Here is an 18,669-nt window from a genome sequence, read left to right on the forward strand (position 1 = left end):
GATGTGATGTGCATTATAGGCAATCCACAAAAGAGATTTCAAAAGTAGAAAGAAATCTTACCCTGTTAATATATCTAAGCAGATACTTATCCCCAAAGAACACAACTGGATACTACCAATTGTGATTAATCCCAAATTTGCCTGGTTATCAGGGTGACTATCAATGTTGGCAAATTGATTTATTCAAAAGAAAATGAAACTCATATTGATGCTGTTTAAAATTGGACCTGTGCTGCTTGACATTGTACAGCCAGTTCACCAGAGCTGAGAGCTGATGTAACAGAACAGGTTTATTCACTAGGCCAGCATTTTATTCAAGAGACCAGCAGTTTGGAGGAAAAGCAGTCTGCAGTATCAGAAAATACTTTTCCTGATTTTCATGTTAGCAGGAAGACTTTTAAAGGAGATAGGGGATTTAGGGAAAGTTCAGGAAGGTTGTCATCCTGATACTACTTAGTGGAAACTTCTTTGATATGAAGTTTGGCTGTTTTGAGTTGGTGTTAGTAAATGCCTTCTTTATTTAAGGTCTGCTGTTTCAGCTATTTCCCAGCAATTATTACCTGAAATTTTTAGGCCATCATCTGTTGAGCAAATATTCTGATCACTCAGAAGTTTAAATTAATTAGAATTTGAAAAGGAAATGAAGTTGTATTTTCTTTATAGTTGTAGATTATAATTGCACAGATTAGAAGGTAAAAGAAGATGTCTTCTGTAGGGTTACAAATTCCCCACTGTCAATCTTTAATTCTATATGTATGGAATAGGAGCACTGACCCCATTCTGACTACTGTTTGGTGAATGGGAGCAAAATGAAGGGTTTTGGAATGAAAGGTTTTGACATCATGGCATGTACCTACTTTATTTCTCTCCTTTAAGGGAGAACATGTGGTTTGTCAAGCTGTCAGTTTAGGTGTTTGTTTATAAAGTTTCTGTATAAACAGCATAATAATTTTAAGTCCTGAGTATAGTGTTACCAGGAGTATTAATCATAACTCTAAAATTCCTTTGAAAATGGGCCTAATTATAGATGATATCCAGAAGAAATAATTTGCAAAATAGTCTCTGACTCCTTGATAAGAGGGAATTTGATTGTAGAGAGTCTGTTGGAGCTAGATGTTATAAATCCTTTTAGCTACTTATTTGAGTGACAAAGAGGTTTTAGAAGAAAGGTTCCCTAAGCTAACTTTACCTAGAGTCCATTGTTAAAGTTAGCTTTATCAGTTCTGTGGGTGAGAGCCATCATTTCAAAGTGTTAGGCTAGCAATATCCTGGTGGGAAATATAATTCTGTAGAATCCTGACAGGAAATAGACAAAAGAGAGAACATAGAACAAACCAACAACAGAATAACAAATCAAGTTTGTATCTAAAAAAAAAAAAAAAATGGAACGGGGTAGGCAGTGTGGCGCAGCGGGTTAAGCTGTGGGCCTGCAATGCTGGCATCCCATATGGGTGCTGGTTCGAGTTCTGGCTGCCAGCTGCCTGCTAATGCACCTGAGAAAGCAGCAGAAGAGGGCCCAAGTTCCACTCCTCCCCATGTGGGGAGACCTAGGAGAAGTTCCTGGCTTGTGGCTTTGGCCTGGCACAGCCCTGGCCATTGGGGCCATTTTGGTAGTGAACCAGTGGATGGAAGATCTTTCTGCTTATCTCTCCCTCTCTCTCTGTAACTCTACCTTTCAAATAAATTAAAAAAATTAAAAAAGAAAAAAATGAACAGTGATATTGCAAGAGGCGACTATTGAGGCCAGTGTCACAGGTGAAGTGGTGAAAGTGTTACATGAGATGACTGACCAGAGGTTTTTGTGTTCATGTAAGAAAAGAATTTCAGATGTTTGACAGAGAGTAACAATTAACCATGCTAGCCAAGTCTAATGAAAAGAGTATGCCTGACAGGCCAGGTGGGCATCTCAGTAGAGCACTGAGAGCCCAGTCTGCTTTAGATTAGAGTTTTTGAAAATATGAGCAAGGGTCCATCATTTCTCCTCCCAACCCCCTTCTGGAATATTGCTGGGTGGACAACTTCATGGGAGTGGAATTTGTGAAGTTCCACCCAAAACCTTATCAGCACAGTGTTACTGAATCTAATGGTCCCGTGGGTGCAAGGCAGGAAAGATCCCCCTAAGCTGCCTGCCAAAGAGGGCTGGGACCCATCTAACAAGGTTATTGAAAAAGTACAAGATTTTTGATGTGCAAATGCTGATCTGCTTCTAAGCCTTGCTTCTATACTTTTTACTTATTCAGTCACACAGAAATTCCCATTTTCTTAAAAAAAAAAGCCATTTTCTTTAGCCCCACTTACACACATAGGCTAATGACTACCGTGCTATGCTAGCTGACATCCCCCCCCCCCAAGAGAGGTAACCATAAACTGATGGAGGTAGCATGAGCGAAGATCTGTCTTCTTTATTTTTTTCAAGCCAGCATATGGGTTTAGAGCTGGTTATACACGTTTTTTTCTTGCTCTCTGTCCTATAGTGTTTAGAGGTAACATGGGAAAAGATTGTCTTTGGTGGGCCAAAGGGCTGGTCACATTGTTCAACAGAACCGTCTGGAGGCCCTGCTTTATGACCGTATGGACCTGGCTGGCCTATATTCTGTTAGAGACAAAATGAATGAATGTATTAAAGACATTGGTTCAAAGAGAAGCAGTAAAATATAGGAGCTGTAGAGTCAAGAGGAGACAACAACCAGTATTTCCACAACACAGTGTTGGTTCAAAAATTCCAGCCTTGTTCAGTCTGGTCTTGGATTTGGCTTTATCCAAGAAACCAGGAATATGGCTTCGTACCTGTCCAGTTTGACTCAAAAACAACATTCTTGAGGGAGATCCAAGATGTCTAAATAGTGAGAAGATGCACTAAGCTCATCTGCAGAAGGAAATGAGAAAAACAAAGGAAGGACCATGTTTCCAGGGAACTGATTGACAGAAATTTTCATTGGAGAAGGGACAGAACAGAAAAGAGACTGGTACAGCATGGAAAGAGGACAGACATGCTGCTGAAGCCGTCTGCATGGCAGAGCTTCCAGCTAGGAGCTGCGATCTTCCCAAGTGAAGATAGGAAGAAGGTGCTGCATACCTCACCCCCAAAGCTTTAGGGAGAATTCCACAGTCCCCCACTGACTTTAACTCCATCCTGGGGGCTGACTGGAGTCTGAATGACTGCTTGGCTCTCAGAAGGGAAGCCACATTGCCTCCTTCCATGTCTCCAGCCCTGAAGAGTGCCATACCCAGTTGGCTGTGTGAAGTCATTCAGCTGATCTCTGTTGTGCTGTTACCAGAAGCAAACAGAGTCAGAGTCAGGGCAACTTGCAGGGCCAAGAGCAGACCACCTGCACCCTCCAGCTGTGGGAGTTTTAGGAATAATCCATAGAACTATGCTCACTGTATGTGATTCAGTGGGTTTCCCCTCAGATTTGTGATGTTAGCATCAACAGCAGCCCATAAAAAATTTGGACCTGATCTAATGAAGTTCCCGCTGCACCTTTTAGCTTACAGTGCTCGGAGCCCTGAGCACAAACCCCAACAACACCCTTACATGCCTTGTGAGAACTAGGGGAAGTTTCATCTGTGCATTGCAGAATTGAGATTGTTGATGTTGGTATTATAATCTTTGGAGTAATTCACATTCATTCTCAGTGCCTGGAGTGCACTATCTGCATCTCTCTGCTTCAGACAGGTGGCTATCTCTATCCCAAACACCTGGCTCCCATCCTAGGCAATCTGAGTAATGACCCCACTGTACTCTGCAAACCAGGGCTATAACAATCAGTACTAATTTCCTCACACCTGCTGCAATTTACCCAATGGAACATAAGGAGGAACCAATCTGCCTTGCAACTCTGTGGATTCATACCTTCCAGTGCAAAATATCCTGTGTACCTTTTAGCCACCCTATAGAACTGGAGCAGGGTTCAGTTCACATCCCTCTGTCCTGGGTCTAGGGCTGTTGGTGTTATAAGCCCCAGCACAGTTGCACTCTCCCATCAGGGCCTGAGGATGGACCCATCCATATCTCACAGTTCTAGAGCCACAGTTATTGGTTCCATAAGTCCCAGCATCACTCAGGCTTGCCAGTGACAAGGGGACAGCCTCCTTTGTGTTCCTCAGCATGAAGAATAAGGCCTTTGATATCTTAACTCTAGTGTAACTGATGTTGAATTCTCTGGGGACTGAAGATACATACCCTAGGAAGCCCATATTCACCTGAAAGCCATACTTCTCCATTTTTAAAAAAGATTTATTTATTTACTTGAGAGGTAGAGCTACAGAGAGAAAGTTCTTCCATTCACTGGCTCACTCCTCAAATGGCTGCAACAATGGAGCTGGGTGATCCAAAGACAGGAGCCAGAAGCTTCTTTCAGGATATCCCATGCCGGCTCAGGGGCCCAAGTGCTTGGGCCATCTTCTACTGCTTTCCCAGGCTGTAGCAGAGAGCTGAATCAGAAGAGGAGCAGTTGGGACATGAACCAGTGCTCGTATGGGATGCTGGTGCCCCAGGCGGAGGCTTAGCTTACTGCACCACAGCACTGACCCCTCTAAGTCACACTTTTACCCAGATGAACTGCAGCCAATTACTGAACTGTGTTGCTTATAGACACAGCTGACATTGATTAAAGCAAAATAAATCCCTCAGAGGTTATATATCTGGGCTCACCTAGAACTGAATCCAAAGCAGCAAGCCAGGTAATACCGTGCATCCTATCTAAACTAGTCTTCCCAATAAAACCTACTCCATATAAAAGAGGAACTGTTTCACCAGATGCACACATATCAATGTAGGGACACAGAAAACATGAAGAAAGAAGGTAACATGACACCCCCCCAAAAAAAAGAACAGAGTAGTTCTCTAGAATTAGATCCTAATCTGAAGGAAATTCATGAAATGCCAGAAATAGAATTCAGAATAATTATCATAAGGAAATTCAGTGCTATGCAAAGGAATGCAGATAGCTTAAGGAAATGAGGAAATCCATGAGTGAAAGAAGTGAAAAATTCACTAAGGAGATGGAATTCAGAAGAACCAAACAAATTTTGGAAGTCACAACATCTATCAGTGAAAGAAAAGGTATGATTGAGAGCTTCAACAACACAATAGACATCATGGAGGAATGAATTCTGTTCTGGAGGACCAGACTTTTTAAATAATCCAATCAGACAAAAATAAAGAGAAAGAAATAAAAAAAAAGAGGGACTGGTGCTAAGGCATAATGGGTTAAGCCACCCTTTGCAGTGCTGGCATTTCATATGGGCACTGGTTTGAGTCCCAGCTGCTCCACTTCCGATCCAGCTCCCTGCTAATGCACCTGGGAAAGCGGAAGAAGATGGCCCAAGTATTTGGGCCCCTGCACCCATGTGGGAGAACCAGATGGAATTCCAGGCTCCTGACTTTGACCTGGCTCAGCCCTAGTTGTTGCCTCCATTTGGGGAGTAAACCAGCAGATGAAAGACTTCTCTCTGCCTCTGCCTCTCCCTTTCTGTAACTCTGCCTTTTAAATAAATAAATAAATCTTAACAAAAGAAAAAGAAGATCCATGTGAAATATACAATACCATTAGGCAACCAATATTCGTTTTATAGGGATTCATGAAGAAGAAAAGGAAAAAGGTGTTGAGAATGTGCTAAATGAAATAATTGTTGAAAATTTCCTATGGACATTAAGATACAGGAAGCTCAAAGAACCTCAAGCAGAATCAACCAAAAAAGATCTTCTCCAAGGCAAATTGTAGTCAAGTTGTCAAAAATTAAGCACAAGGAGAGAATCCTAAAGACAGTAAAAGAAAAATGTCAAGCTGTATATGAAGTAAAACCAATTAGATTTACACCAGATTTCTTCAGCAGAAGTCGCAGCAGAAACCCTTCTCCTCAGCAAAAACCCTAAAGGCCAAAGAGAATGGCATGATAGACTCAAGGTCTTAAAAGAAAAAAAAAAAAAAACTTCCAACAAAGAATATTATATCCAGAGAAGCTATCCTTTAGAAATGAAGGGGACCGATGCCGTGGCTCACTAGGCTAATCCTCTGCCTTGCGGCGCTGGCACACCGGGTTCTAGTCCCAGTCTGGGCGCCGGATTCTGTCCCGGTTGCCCTTCTTCCAGGCCAGCTCTCTGCTGTGGCCAGGGAGTGCAGTGGAAGATGGCCCAAGTGCTTGGGCCCTGCACCCGCATGGGAGGCCAGGAGAAGCACCTGGCTCCTGGCTTCAGATCAGCGTGATGTGCCGGCTGCAGCGCCCAGCCGCGGTGGCCATTGGAGGGTGAACCAAAGGCAAAAGGAAGACCTTTCTCTCTGTCTCTCTCTCACTGTCCACTCTGCCTGTCAAAAAAAAAAAAAAAAATGAAGGGGTGGGCCAGTGCTGTTGTGTAGTGGGTTAAGGTGCCACCTGCAGTGCTGGCATCCCATATGGGCGATGGTTTGAGTCCTGGCTGCTCCACTTCCAATCCAGCTCCCTGCTAATATGCCTGGGAAAGCAGTGGAAGATGGCCCATGTGGGAGACCCAGAAATAGCTCCTGACTCCTGGCTTCAGACTGGCATAGCTCCAGCCGTTGTGGCCATTTAGGGAATGAACCAGCAGATGTAAAATCTCTCTCTCTCTCTCTTCCTCTACCTCTCCCTCTCTGTAACTCTGCCTTTCAAGTAAAATAAATCTTGAGAAAAAGAAAAACTTAAGCAAAGGAGGACAAGATCACATTAAAAAAAAGAAGGAGAAATAAGGTATTTTCCAGATAAGCAATTACTGAGAAACTCCACCACTACCAGACCAGTGTTTACAGGAAATTCTGAAGGGAGTCCTACATTAGAAATAGACATCATGAAAACACATGACATGAAAACACATACCAAATTCACTAACCGAAGGTATAATCAGTAACCAATCAACAAAATGACAGGTGTTCTTATCTATCAATATTAATCTTTAATGCAAGTGAATTAAATTTCCCAGTGAAGATTTAGGCTGGCTGAATGGATAAAAAGCCAAGACCCAACTATATGCTGCCTACAAGAAACTCACTTCACAAATTAAGATACACATAGACTGAAAGTGAAGGGTTGGAAAAAGATATACTGGGCAAATGGAAACAAAAAATGAGCTGGAGTAGCTATACTCATATCAAAAATAATTTAAATAAAAGCTATAAAAAGATACAAAGATGAACATTATATTTTGATAAAAGATTTGATCCAGAAAAAAGATATAACACCCCCAACATAAGACCACCCAGAAAATACTATTAGACCTAAAGGGAGAGATGGACTCCAGAACAATAATAGTGGATCACTTCAACAACCCACTCTCATCAGTGGATAGGTTATCCAGACAGAAAATCAACAAAGATACTTTGAAGTTGAATCATACTATTGAGCAATGAACCTAAAAGATACTTAATGGACTTTTCACCTAACAGTAATATAATACACATTCTTCTCATCAGCAAATGGAACATTTTCATGGATAGACCATATATTAGGCCACAAATGAAGTCTCAGTAAATTTAAAATGATTGAAATCATACCATGAATCTTCTCAGGCTACAGAGGAATAAAGCTGGAAATGAACAAGAAAAAAAAAGTAGAACATTCACAAAAACATGGAAATTAAAGAACATGCTACTTAATGACAAATGGGTCATTGAGGAAATTCAAATGGAAATCAAAAATATTCTTGAAATAAATGAAAGAACAACATATCAAAACTTGTAGGATACATCAAAAACAGTATGAAGAGTAAAGTTGATAGCACTAAATGCTTACATTTAAAAAATAGAAAGGTTTCAAATAAATGACCTAATTATGCATCTCTAAGACTTCAAAAAGCAAGAACAAACCAAACCCAAAATTAATAGGAGGTAAGAAATTATAATCAGAAAAGAAATGAATTGAAATAAAAAATACAAAGGTAAACAAGACAAAGCTGTTTTTTGGGAAGATAATCAAAGTGGACAAAGCCTTAGCCAGAATAACAAAGAAAAAAGAGGAAAAATGAAATTAAAAGAAAAATTAGAAATGAAAAAGGAGATCTTACAACTGCTGTCTCTGAAATAAAAAGGATCATAAGAAGCTACTTATATGCTGACAAACTAGAAAATTTCAACTAAATGGATAAATACCTGGATACATATAAACTATCAAGATTAAATCAAGAAAATCTAAATGGACCCATAATAAGCAATGGGATTAAAGTATCTAAAATAAGTAATTAAAAGTCATCCATTAAGGAAAATTCCAGGATCTGATGACTTTACTACAGGATTCTTCCAAACATTTAAAGAGGAAATAACATCAATACTTTGCAAACTGTTCCAAAATATGGAACAAGATGGAATTCTGCCAAGCTTATTTTATGAAGCCAGCATCACTCTGATACCAAAACTGAACAAAGACACAACACAAAAAGAAAACTACACATCTGTATCGTTGAGAAACATAGGTGCAAAAATTCTAAGCAAAATACTAGCAAATCAAATCCAACACTGCATCAAAAAGATCATATATAACAATCAAGTTGGATTTATTCCAGAGATGCAACCATGGTTCAACATTCAAAACTCAGTAAATGTCATAAATCACATCAATAGAATGAAGAATAAAAACCATATAGTCATCTCAATAGATACGGAAAGAGCATTTAATAAGATTCAACATCCTTCATGATAAATATTCTCAACAAATTTCGTATAGAAGGAAGATACCTCAAAATTATAAAGGCTATATGTGACAATGACAATTATAAAGGCTATATGTGACATATAAATAGCCAATAGCATACTGAATGGAGAAAAAATGGAAAGCATTTTTCCTCTGGACTGACAAAAGATAACAGTGTCCATTTTTTTTCTAAATATTTATTTATATATTTGTTTATTTGAAAGACAGAGTTTGAGAGAGAGAGAAAGGGAGGGAGAGACACAGAGAGATATCTTCCATCTGCTGGTTCACTTCCCAAGTGGTGGAGCAGGGCCAATCTGAAACCAGGATCCAAGAGCACATGGGAGCTGGGGCCCAGGTAATTGGGCAACCTTTTTTTTCTTTTCCAGGCACATTAGCAGGGAGCTGGATCAGAAGTGGAGCAGCTGTGACTGAACTGGTGCCCATATGAGATGTTGATGCTGCAGGCAATGACTTTATCTGCTATATCACAGCGCTAGCACCAATGGTGTCCATTTTCACTAATCTTATTCAATAGAGTACTAGCGGTATTAGCAAAAGTGACTGGGGCCAGCGCTGTAGCATAGCAGGTAAAGCCGCCACCTGCAGTGCAGGCATCCCATATTGGTGCCAGTTTGAGTCCGAAGTTCCAAGTGCTTGGGCCTCTGCACCCACATGGAAGACCCAGAAGAAACTCCTGGCTCCTGGCTTCAGATCGGCACAGCTCCTGCTGTTGTGGCCAGTTGGGGAGTAAACCAGCAGATAAAAGACTTCTCTCTCTCTCTCTCTGCCTCTCCTCTCTGTGTAACTCTTTCAAATAAATAAATAAATCTTTAAAAAAGAAAATGTGATTAAGGAGGAGAAAGAAACAAAGGGCATCAAAACTGGAAAGGAGGACGTCAAAATACCCATGTTTGCAGATGACATGATGTTGTACATGAAAAAACCTAAATACTCCACTGATAAGCTGTTAGAACTGATAAACTAATTCAGTAAAAGTTGCATGTTATAAAATCAACTCACACAAAAAACTCAATACTCTTTTATATGCTAATGATAAACTCAACAAAAGAGAAATCAAGAAAGAAATCCCATTCAGATTAGCCACCTATACATCCATTTATTCAGAAATAAATTTAAGCACAGAAGTGAAAGATCTCTATAATGAAAATTATAAAACATTGATGAAGGAAATCATCAAGGGCACAAAATATGGAAATCTATTTCTTGCTCATGAATTGGAAGAATCAATATCATTAAAATGTCTATACTATCTAAAACAATCGACAGATTCAATGCAATCCCTATCAGGATACCAAGAACATTCTTTACAGAATTAGAACAATTCTAAAATTCATATGGAATCACAAAAGACCCAGAATATCCAAAACAACCTGAGGGGGTAAAAAAAAATCAAGCTGGTGGCAAAGCATTACCTGATTTCAGAGCATACTACAAAACTATGTACAGCATGGAACTGGCATAAAAACTGGCAAAAAAATCAATGGAACAGAATAGAGAGCCCAGAAATTAATCCACATACATACAGCCAACTGATTTTTGACAAAAGTACACAGAGCATACATTGGAGAAAGGATAGTTTCTTCAATAAATGGTGCTGGCAAAACTGGATATACATGTGTAGAAGAATGGAATTAGATCCCCAGCTCTCATCATATATAAAAATCAACTCAAAATAGTTCAAAGACCTCGATTTAAGACCTGAGACATGAAATTGCTGAAAAAAAAAATGTAGGCGAAACACTTTAAGACATTGGTGTAGGTGATGACTCCTTAGATAAGATCCCCAAAGCACAGATAACAAAAGAAAGGCTGGATAAATGAGATTATATAAACTCTGAAGCCCCTGCACAGCAAAGGAAACAATCAGTATAGGGAAGAGAGATCCAACAGAATAAGGAAATATTTGTAAGCTACCTATCTGACAAAGGATGAATATCCAGAAACATTAGCAACTTTAAAAACTCAACAATAATAACAAAAACCCAACAAGTCCAGTTAAGAAATGGGCAGAAGAACTCAATAAGCAGCTCTCAAAAGAAAAAATACAAATGACCAACAAATATATTTTTAAAAAATGCTCAATATCACTAGCCATCAGGGAATTGCAAATCAAAGCCACTTCCCTGTCTTTACCCTGATAAAGAGTAAGCAAATACTGGTAAGGATGTACAGAAACAGAAACTCTTACTCATTGTTAGTGAGGATGTAGATTAGTTCAGTCACTAATATAAATTAGTTCAGCCTGTGGAAAATAGTATGGAGATTTCTTTAAAACTTAGAAATAGACTTGCTATATGATCCAGCAATCCCACTATTGGGTATATACCCAAAATACATGAATATGTTGTATCAAAGAGATACCTTATACCACCATGTTTATAGCAGCATTGTTCATAATAACAAATATGGAATCAACCAAGGTGTCAATCAAGTGAATGGATAAAGAAAATATGGTATAAATACAATGGACTATTACTCAGCTATAAAAAAGAATTCAGCTCTACCATTTGGATCAAAATGTACCAGGAGGATGTCGTGTTGAATGAAATAAGCCAGACACAGAAAGCTGAATACCACATGTTCTCCCTCATATGTGGGAGCTAAAATTAAAAAAGAAGCAAAATCGGAAAACAAAAACAACAAAAGAAATTCTGTGTGTATCAGCATGGCTGCAAATATAGTTTTGACAAATTGCTATATATCTTTGTCAAACCAATGATTAAGGATGATATTATAATTTTAATGGTCTGTGGTTATTTTAAAATTTACTGTTTATGAGTAAAATGCACATCTTTTCATTTGATTATTGTTTATAACCTTTTCTTGTATTCTCACTGAACTATGGGCCATCCTCTACTGCTTTCAGGCACATCAACAGGGAGCTGGATTGGAAGTGGAGTTTTTATAGATATGGGTAAGGGCCCACCATTTCACCTCACCACACCTTTTGGGATATTGCTGAGTGGATGGCTTCCTGGTGTGGAATGCCCAAAATTCTACCCTGGACTGTATCAGCAGTTTTACTGGACCTAATAGCTGCCTTGGTGCAGGGCAGGGAAGATTCCCCTAAGCTGCTCTCTGGAGAGGCCTGGGAACCCACTTAACAAGGCTACAAGGAGAGAGAAAGAGAAAAAGAGAGAGAGAGAGAGATTCTGTCTGATGGTTTACTCCTCAAATGGCTGCAATGGCTACGACTATGGCTTTGCCAGGAGCCAGGAGCTTCATCTGAGTCTCTCCATCTGGGTACAGGGACTTGGGCCATTTACTGCTGCTTTCCCAGGCACATCAGCGGGGAGCTGTATCGAAAATGGAGTAGCCAGGATTCGAACCAGCACCCATAATGGAATGCCAGCACTACAGGCCATGCCTTAACCCACTGAACCACAGTGCCAGACCCCAGTGGTAAGAGTTTTGATGTGCAAATGCTGGTCTGCTTCCAGGGTTTGCTTCTACGTATTTTTCCTCATTCAACTGTATAAAAAAATTCCATTTTTGTTGGCCCCTCGTACACACATAGGTTAATGTCTACCTTGTTATGCAACAAAGAATTCACCAGAGCAGTCAGATAGAGAGAACAGAGCTAGATTTTTTGAGCACACTGCAAGAGCTAGAAGCCGACTACTGCTGCCTTGCACTGCAAGGGAGCAGTGGGCATGACAGCCAGAGGCTGTCTGCTGTGATACAGACCACAGTCCGAGAGGTATACTGGTAGTGGTGGCATCCTCTCAGTGAGGGTGAATTTTTCTTTCTGTGATCCAGCTGGTTTTCCCAAGTAGGTGATTTGCATTTCTGGGTGGATCTGGAGAGCCTGCACCAACCTTACTTTGGGGCTTGCCCATTACCCCAGGAAAACCCTCCACAAGTAATAATCTAATTGCAGATATATTATAATTGACTATTCACATAGGTCCAGTAGGAAAGTTGGTTTTCCTCTTAGTAATCACAGATTTGGAAAACTCTGAAGCTTAGCAAGCTTAACCAAAGCAGAGCTTGATTTCTTTTTAATTATAGTACCTCAACTTTTGAAGTTAAAAGATCTAGTAAGAATTAACTTATTTTATTTACTCAGTGAAAGGCTGGGAGACCTTGAAGTCAGGCATTCTGTGTGTATTTCTAGATATGTCAGTGTTTCAGTTGTATTTTATTATGAAGAGAACATATCCTTAATGAGTTTCTGCAAATAATCACAATGAAAAACATAAATACTCACAAGTAGTTTTTGAATTTTAAAAGAATTCAAGAAGGAAGAAAAGGTAAATGTTTTTATCTTTGTTTACAAAACGTTGCTTTACTAAAGTGTTGCAAATCCTAGATGTCTCAGGAAAAATTTTAAGCCTAGAAGTTGAAAAATTCAAGTGCAGGGCCTGACACCATAGCCTAGTAGACTAAGCCTCCGTGTCCCGGCTGTTCCTGTTCCAATCCAGCTCTCTGCTAATGGACTGGGAAAACAGAGGAAGATGGTCCAAGTACTTGGGCCCCTGCCACGTGGGAGACCTGGAAGACACTCCTGACTCCTGGCTTAGGACTGGCCCAGCTCTGGCCATTGCAGCCATTTGGAAAGTGAACCAGCAGGTGGAAGACCTCCCTCTCTCTCTGTAACTCTGCCTCTCAAATAAGTAAATAAATCTAAAAAAATTTAAGTATAGAACCAACAATTTTTAAGTAAAAAGACACAGAATCTCACAGATTTCACCAGTTCATTGAGTCTCATGTAATTGCTTACTGTGCTTGTTTGATCTCCACTATCAGTTTCATAAGTGCATCAGTTTATCAGTGTTCTAGAAATTTTTAGTCTATAGACTTTTTGTCAGAAAACTGTATTTACAAATAATTGCTAGAGTCTTTTCTGATTATGAATGTTTTCCAGAGAAGAACAAGAACTGTAGGTGACCAAACACTTAAAAACCACCATGCTAGTGCCAGCTTAGTGTCACCGCGGGTTCAGCTGCCACTTGGCATCTCATATTGGAGCACTGATTTGAGTCTTGGCTACTCTGCTTCCAGTCTAGCTCCCTGTTAATGCACTTGGGAGGGCAGCAGAAGATGACTTCAGTTCTCGGGCCCTGCCACCCATGTGGGAAACCCAGTTGGAGTTCCAGGCTCCTGGCTCCAGCCTGGCCCAGCCTTGACTATTGCAGCCATTTGGGGATGAACCAGAGAATGGAGGATCAATCTCTCTCTCTTCTGTCTCCCTCTCTGTCACTTTGCCTTTCAAATAAATAAAAAAAACTTTAAAACAAATGTGAAAAGGAAAGGAAGATGCATTTTCCTTACAGTTGGTATGTATGTCATAAGGTTAGAATGTGAAAAGAAAAAGGAAGATGTATTCAGTATGATCTAAATACACTTACGACAATATGTAGTTTTGCAGTTTGGATGGGGTATACCACAGTTTGGCTTCTGCCTTCTCATAGAAACTGGAAAAATGGCTTTAAAACAAAGAGCACATCGTTGTGGTATAGCAGGTTAAGCCACTGCTTATGGTGCCAGCATCCCATGCCAGAGTGCTGGTTCAGGTTCCAGCTGCTGCACTTCCAATCCAGTTCCCTGCTAATGTGCCTGGGAAAACATCAGATGTTGGTCCAAGGACTTGGACTCCTGCCACCCACATGGGAGACTGGCTCTTAACTTTGGCCTGGCCCAGCCCTGGCCTTGTGGCCATTTGGGTAGTAAACCAGCACTGTCATTCTGCCTTTCAAATAAAGAAGCAAATTAAAAAACAAAAAAAAACAAAAAAAAACAAAAAAAAAAACGACGCACAACTAGAATAATGGGCTGTTATCTTCCTTGATATTTACATTTCAAAGAGATATCTCCCAGGTCTTTGTGAAAACACTCCTGGATTATAAAACTGGCAAGAGGCCTGTTTAGCTTTTAAAAATATTCAAGTACATCTCAAAGGAGCAGAGAAAGAATTTGCAAATTTTCTAAAGAAAATGCATTAAGAAGAGAAATGGGGACATCTCTTCCCCCTTTTGCACAAGGGAAAATTTTCTTTTTCATTTGTATTTACTCTCACAGCAGGTGTCCTAGATAAAAAGAAAGAAAAGGTAAAGTATAAAATTGAGAATGATTATCTTTCGTAAGTTAAATCTGAAGGCAGTCTTAAAAAACGTTGTCCCACTGTAAAGGAGCCCCATACCCTGTAGCCTTTGTTGTAGATTTTATTGCATCCCAGTATCTCTTCCTTAGCTTGCAGTTTCTCTGTAAAGATTAAATCATTAAGTTAAGGGAATGACATTGTAGTAAACATTGTTAATGTCTTAAGCTAATTTCTATTTTTTTTTACTTCTATTTTTTTCTTAAAGATTTATGTATTTTATTTGAAAATCAGAGTGACAGACAGAGGGAGAGACAGAGAGATCTTCCATCTGCTCATTCACTCCCTGAGCCAGCAGTCAGGAGCTTCTTCCAGGTCTCCTATGTGGATAGCAGAGGCCCAAGCACTTGGGTCATCTGGTGCTGCTTTCCCAGCCATTAGCAGGGAGCTGGATTGGAAGTGGAGCAACTGGGACACTAACCAGCATCATTATGGGATGCCAATGTCACAGGCAGTGACTTTACCTGCTACGCCACATCAGCCCTGCTAGCCTCTATTCTAAGAACTTCTTTTGCAAGAACTCCCAGACAGGACTCCGGATACAAGGCCTTGACATTTATTATCACCCCTGTGGCTAACATCTTGATGTTAACTTTAATCCAGATGTTTTCCAGGAACTTCAAGCCCTGTTCCAAACAAAGTAGTAACCAATTTGCACCTTCAGTCCCAGGTGGCTGAATCTCACTTGGCCATCATAACATCTTCAGAACATGCTGACCTCCCCTCACTGACCAATCAAAGGAAGGCCCTGAGTTCTGGGGATCAACCAGAGACCCACTAATTGGGTTGCTCAGCCCCAGCTTTGAACTGTTAACTCCTTCTGGGAGTCCAGAAATTAAGTCATGGCTGCCTGATTCTTTGCTCTGTATTTTGCAATAAACACCTGCTTTTTCCCACCACCCATATCAATAATTGGCTTGCTATACATCTGTTGAGTGGACCCAGTTTCAGAGTTCTATAGCAAGCACAATAGAGTTTTATTTATTTATTTTTAAAGGTCTATTTGTTTATTTGACAGAGAGAAGGAGACACAAATGAGAGCTCCATCCCCTGGTTCACTCCCTAAATGGCCACTACCGTCAGGTCTGGGCCAAGCTGAAGCCAGGAGCTTGAAACTCCATCCAGTTGAGTTGACTCAAGGAGATAGTACGTTTGTTGGAGTGGCCACACAGAGGAAGGTGGTCTCTGTGGTCCCAAATATGCTCTTCCCCAAATGTCATGGTAGCAGGACTTTTAAACAAGGGTACTTGTGGGAGGTCAGGGAAGACAGTGGATCTGGAAACTCTTATGCAAACAGCGTGAGTCACAAAATTAGTCACAGAATAAGTAACCACAGTGTCATTGATGGCAACTGGCTTGCCTCAATTCTTTTTCATGAATGGAGTAATGAATTACGGTTCAGAGAGGCAAAAATAGGAACAAAGCAAAGCTTATTAAATACATTGCAAAAAGGAATGGGCCAGTTGAGTGAGCATGTGGCATCCTTTCTTCCTGGCTTAGGGCATTTATCCCTAAAATATGAGGGGATATTGACTGTAACATGGCCATGACACTCATGATTGGCATCTGTGATTCACATCTGGGAGTTGCATACCTTTGAGCTGTCTGTGCATGTGGCTATACACCAGGCTTTTCTGATTTGACTGAGGTTCCACTTTATTAGGATACTTTAGCCACAAGTTAAACCACAAAGTGGGCAGTTGTGGGCTGGGTCTTGGTGGAGAGCAGCGTCCTTGGTTTCACCCCTGCAGTAAGATCTTGTGGCCTGTTCTCAGTCCCTCATGTCTAATTATGTGCCTGATTACAAGATTAGTAGTTAGTTTTGTTAGTTAAAATGCGACAGGAAGGGAACAGAAGATGCATTTGTTATGGTTTCACAAGGACTGGGCCAGGCCAAAGTCAGAACCCAGGAACTCAGTCCAGTTCTCCCACGTGGTTGGAAGGGGCCCAAGTACTTGAGCTGTCACCTTCTGGGTTGGCAGAAAGCAGAGCTGGCAGTTGAACCCAGGCATTCCAATATGTGTGGGCATCTTAACTACTGACAAACTACTTACCCTCAGGAAGCCATTTTTTTTTTAAGATTTTATTTATTTATTTGAGAGGTAGAGTTACAGACAGTGAGAAGGAGAGACAGAGAGAAAAGTCTTCCTTCCGTTGGTTCACTCCCCAAATGGCTGCAACGGCCGGACCTGCGCTGATCCGAAGCCATGAGCCAGGTGCTTCTTCCTAGTCTCCCACACGGGTGCAGGGGCCTAACCGCTTGGGCCATCCTCTACTGCTTTCCCAGGCCACAGCAGAGAGCTGGATTGGAAGAGGAGCAACTGGAACAGAATCTGGCACCCCGACTGGGACTAGAACCCCAGGCGGGGTGGGGGGGGCGGCACCACAGGCGGGACTAGAGCAGGTGCCCACATGGGATGCCAGTGCCGCCGGAGGAGGATTAACCTACTACACCACAAGCCGGCCTCAGGAAGCCATTTTTTTTTTAATAATTTTCATTGAGATCTGTCAGTATATATCAAATAATTTTCATTGTTTATTATGAGAAAACAAACCCATTTAAGGAAAACTTTTTTGAAGTTTATTTATTTTTATTTTACTTGAACAGCACACACACACAGAGAGAGAGAGAGAGAGAGAGAGAAATCTATTTTCCATCTGCTGATTCATTCCCCAAATGCCCTCAACAGTCAGGGCTGGGTCAGGCTGAAGCCAGGGGCCCAGAATTCCATCTGGGTCTCCCATATGGGTGGCAGGGGTAAAGGTGTTACAACTTTTTCTCTACATCAGATTCTTTGTTTCTTGACCATGAACAATGACTCACATGGATAACAAGGAGTAAGCAAAGTGCAGGAAGTTTATTGAGTGAAAGATAAAGCTCCCAATAGCCAGGAGAGGTTCAAACGGAGTCATGTCTAGGGGTTTTAAATTTTTTTTGTTTTAAGAATTTTATTTATTTGGAAGTCCAATTCACTATCCATTGCACCACGGATCCACCTAAGAATTTTATTTGAAAGGCAGAGTTACAGAGAGAGAAGAGAGGCAGAGAGAGAGAGAGAGAGAGAGAGAGAGAGAGAGAGATCTTCTATCCACTGGTTTGCTCCCCAAACGGCCAGGGCTGGTCTGGACCAAAGTCAGGAGCCAGGAGCTTCTTCCAGGTCTCCCATGTGGGTGCTTAGAAGGTCCTTGGGCCATCTTCTACTACTTTCCTAGGCACATTGGCAGGGAAGCTGGCTTAGAAGTGGAGCAGCCAAGACTTGAACTGTTGCAGATACCAGATGCCAGCACTGCAGGTGGCAGCTTCCAGCCCCTTAAATGTTTTAAATGGAGAACCTTCCCTGATTGGTGATCATCTATATGTTAATATGATGAAAACCTTCCATTCTTGATGTGAGCCACTCAGGGAACAGCTGCCAGAAATGAATATTTGCATATATATATATATGCTAACAAGGTGAAAACTGATTCACTCATTGGAAGCTACTCAGAGGTCAGAGCCAGAGTAACTGATTTTTTCCAGAGAAAGTTGATACAGTGCTCAGACAGGTCCTCGGTGGTCAGGACCTTTGGCTGATGCAGCATCTTCTGACGATTGTGTGATCCTTCCTCAGTGCTGCTTTCTCCCTCTTTTGTCTGCCTGCATGAAGAATCTATCTCCTGTCTCTATCAAAAGCGATGGCTCCATCATCTGCTGCCTTCCCTGATGGCATTAGCAGCAAGCTGGCTGGAAGTGGAGCCGCTGGGACTCAGTCCTTTGGATGCAGGTGTCCCGGGTGGAGGCTTAACTCATTGTGCCACTATTTTTAAAAGCACTGGAAAAAAAAAATCTGTCAGTACATGTCAAATAGTTTTCAGTTAAAATAGTCCAGGTAGTTGTTATAGTTTTGAATGTAGTGATTGTAAAA

General features: G+C 41.0%; 1 protein-coding gene across 4 annotated transcripts in view; it reads left to right on the forward strand.

The window, feature by feature from the left end:
• The window catches only part of GRAMD1C (GRAM domain containing 1C), a 135,816-nt gene that overhangs the window by 48,567 nt on the left and 68,580 nt on the right, over positions 1–18,669 (forward strand). Inside the window, exon 1 of one of the 4 annotated variants that reach the window (XM_051819031.2) lies at positions 11,950–12,066. The exons of the other annotated variants lie outside the window; for them this stretch is intronic. The gene's annotated coding sequence lies outside the window, so the exon portion shown is untranslated. Of the gene's footprint in view, positions 1–11,949; positions 12,067–18,669 lie in introns of those variants that run through there. 4 annotated transcript variants of the gene reach the window in all.

Source organism: Oryctolagus cuniculus, chromosome 4 (assembly GCF_964237555.1).
Source record: "Oryctolagus cuniculus chromosome 4, mOryCun1.1, whole genome shotgun sequence".
NCBI lineage: Eukaryota > Metazoa > Chordata > Mammalia > Lagomorpha > Leporidae > Oryctolagus > Oryctolagus cuniculus.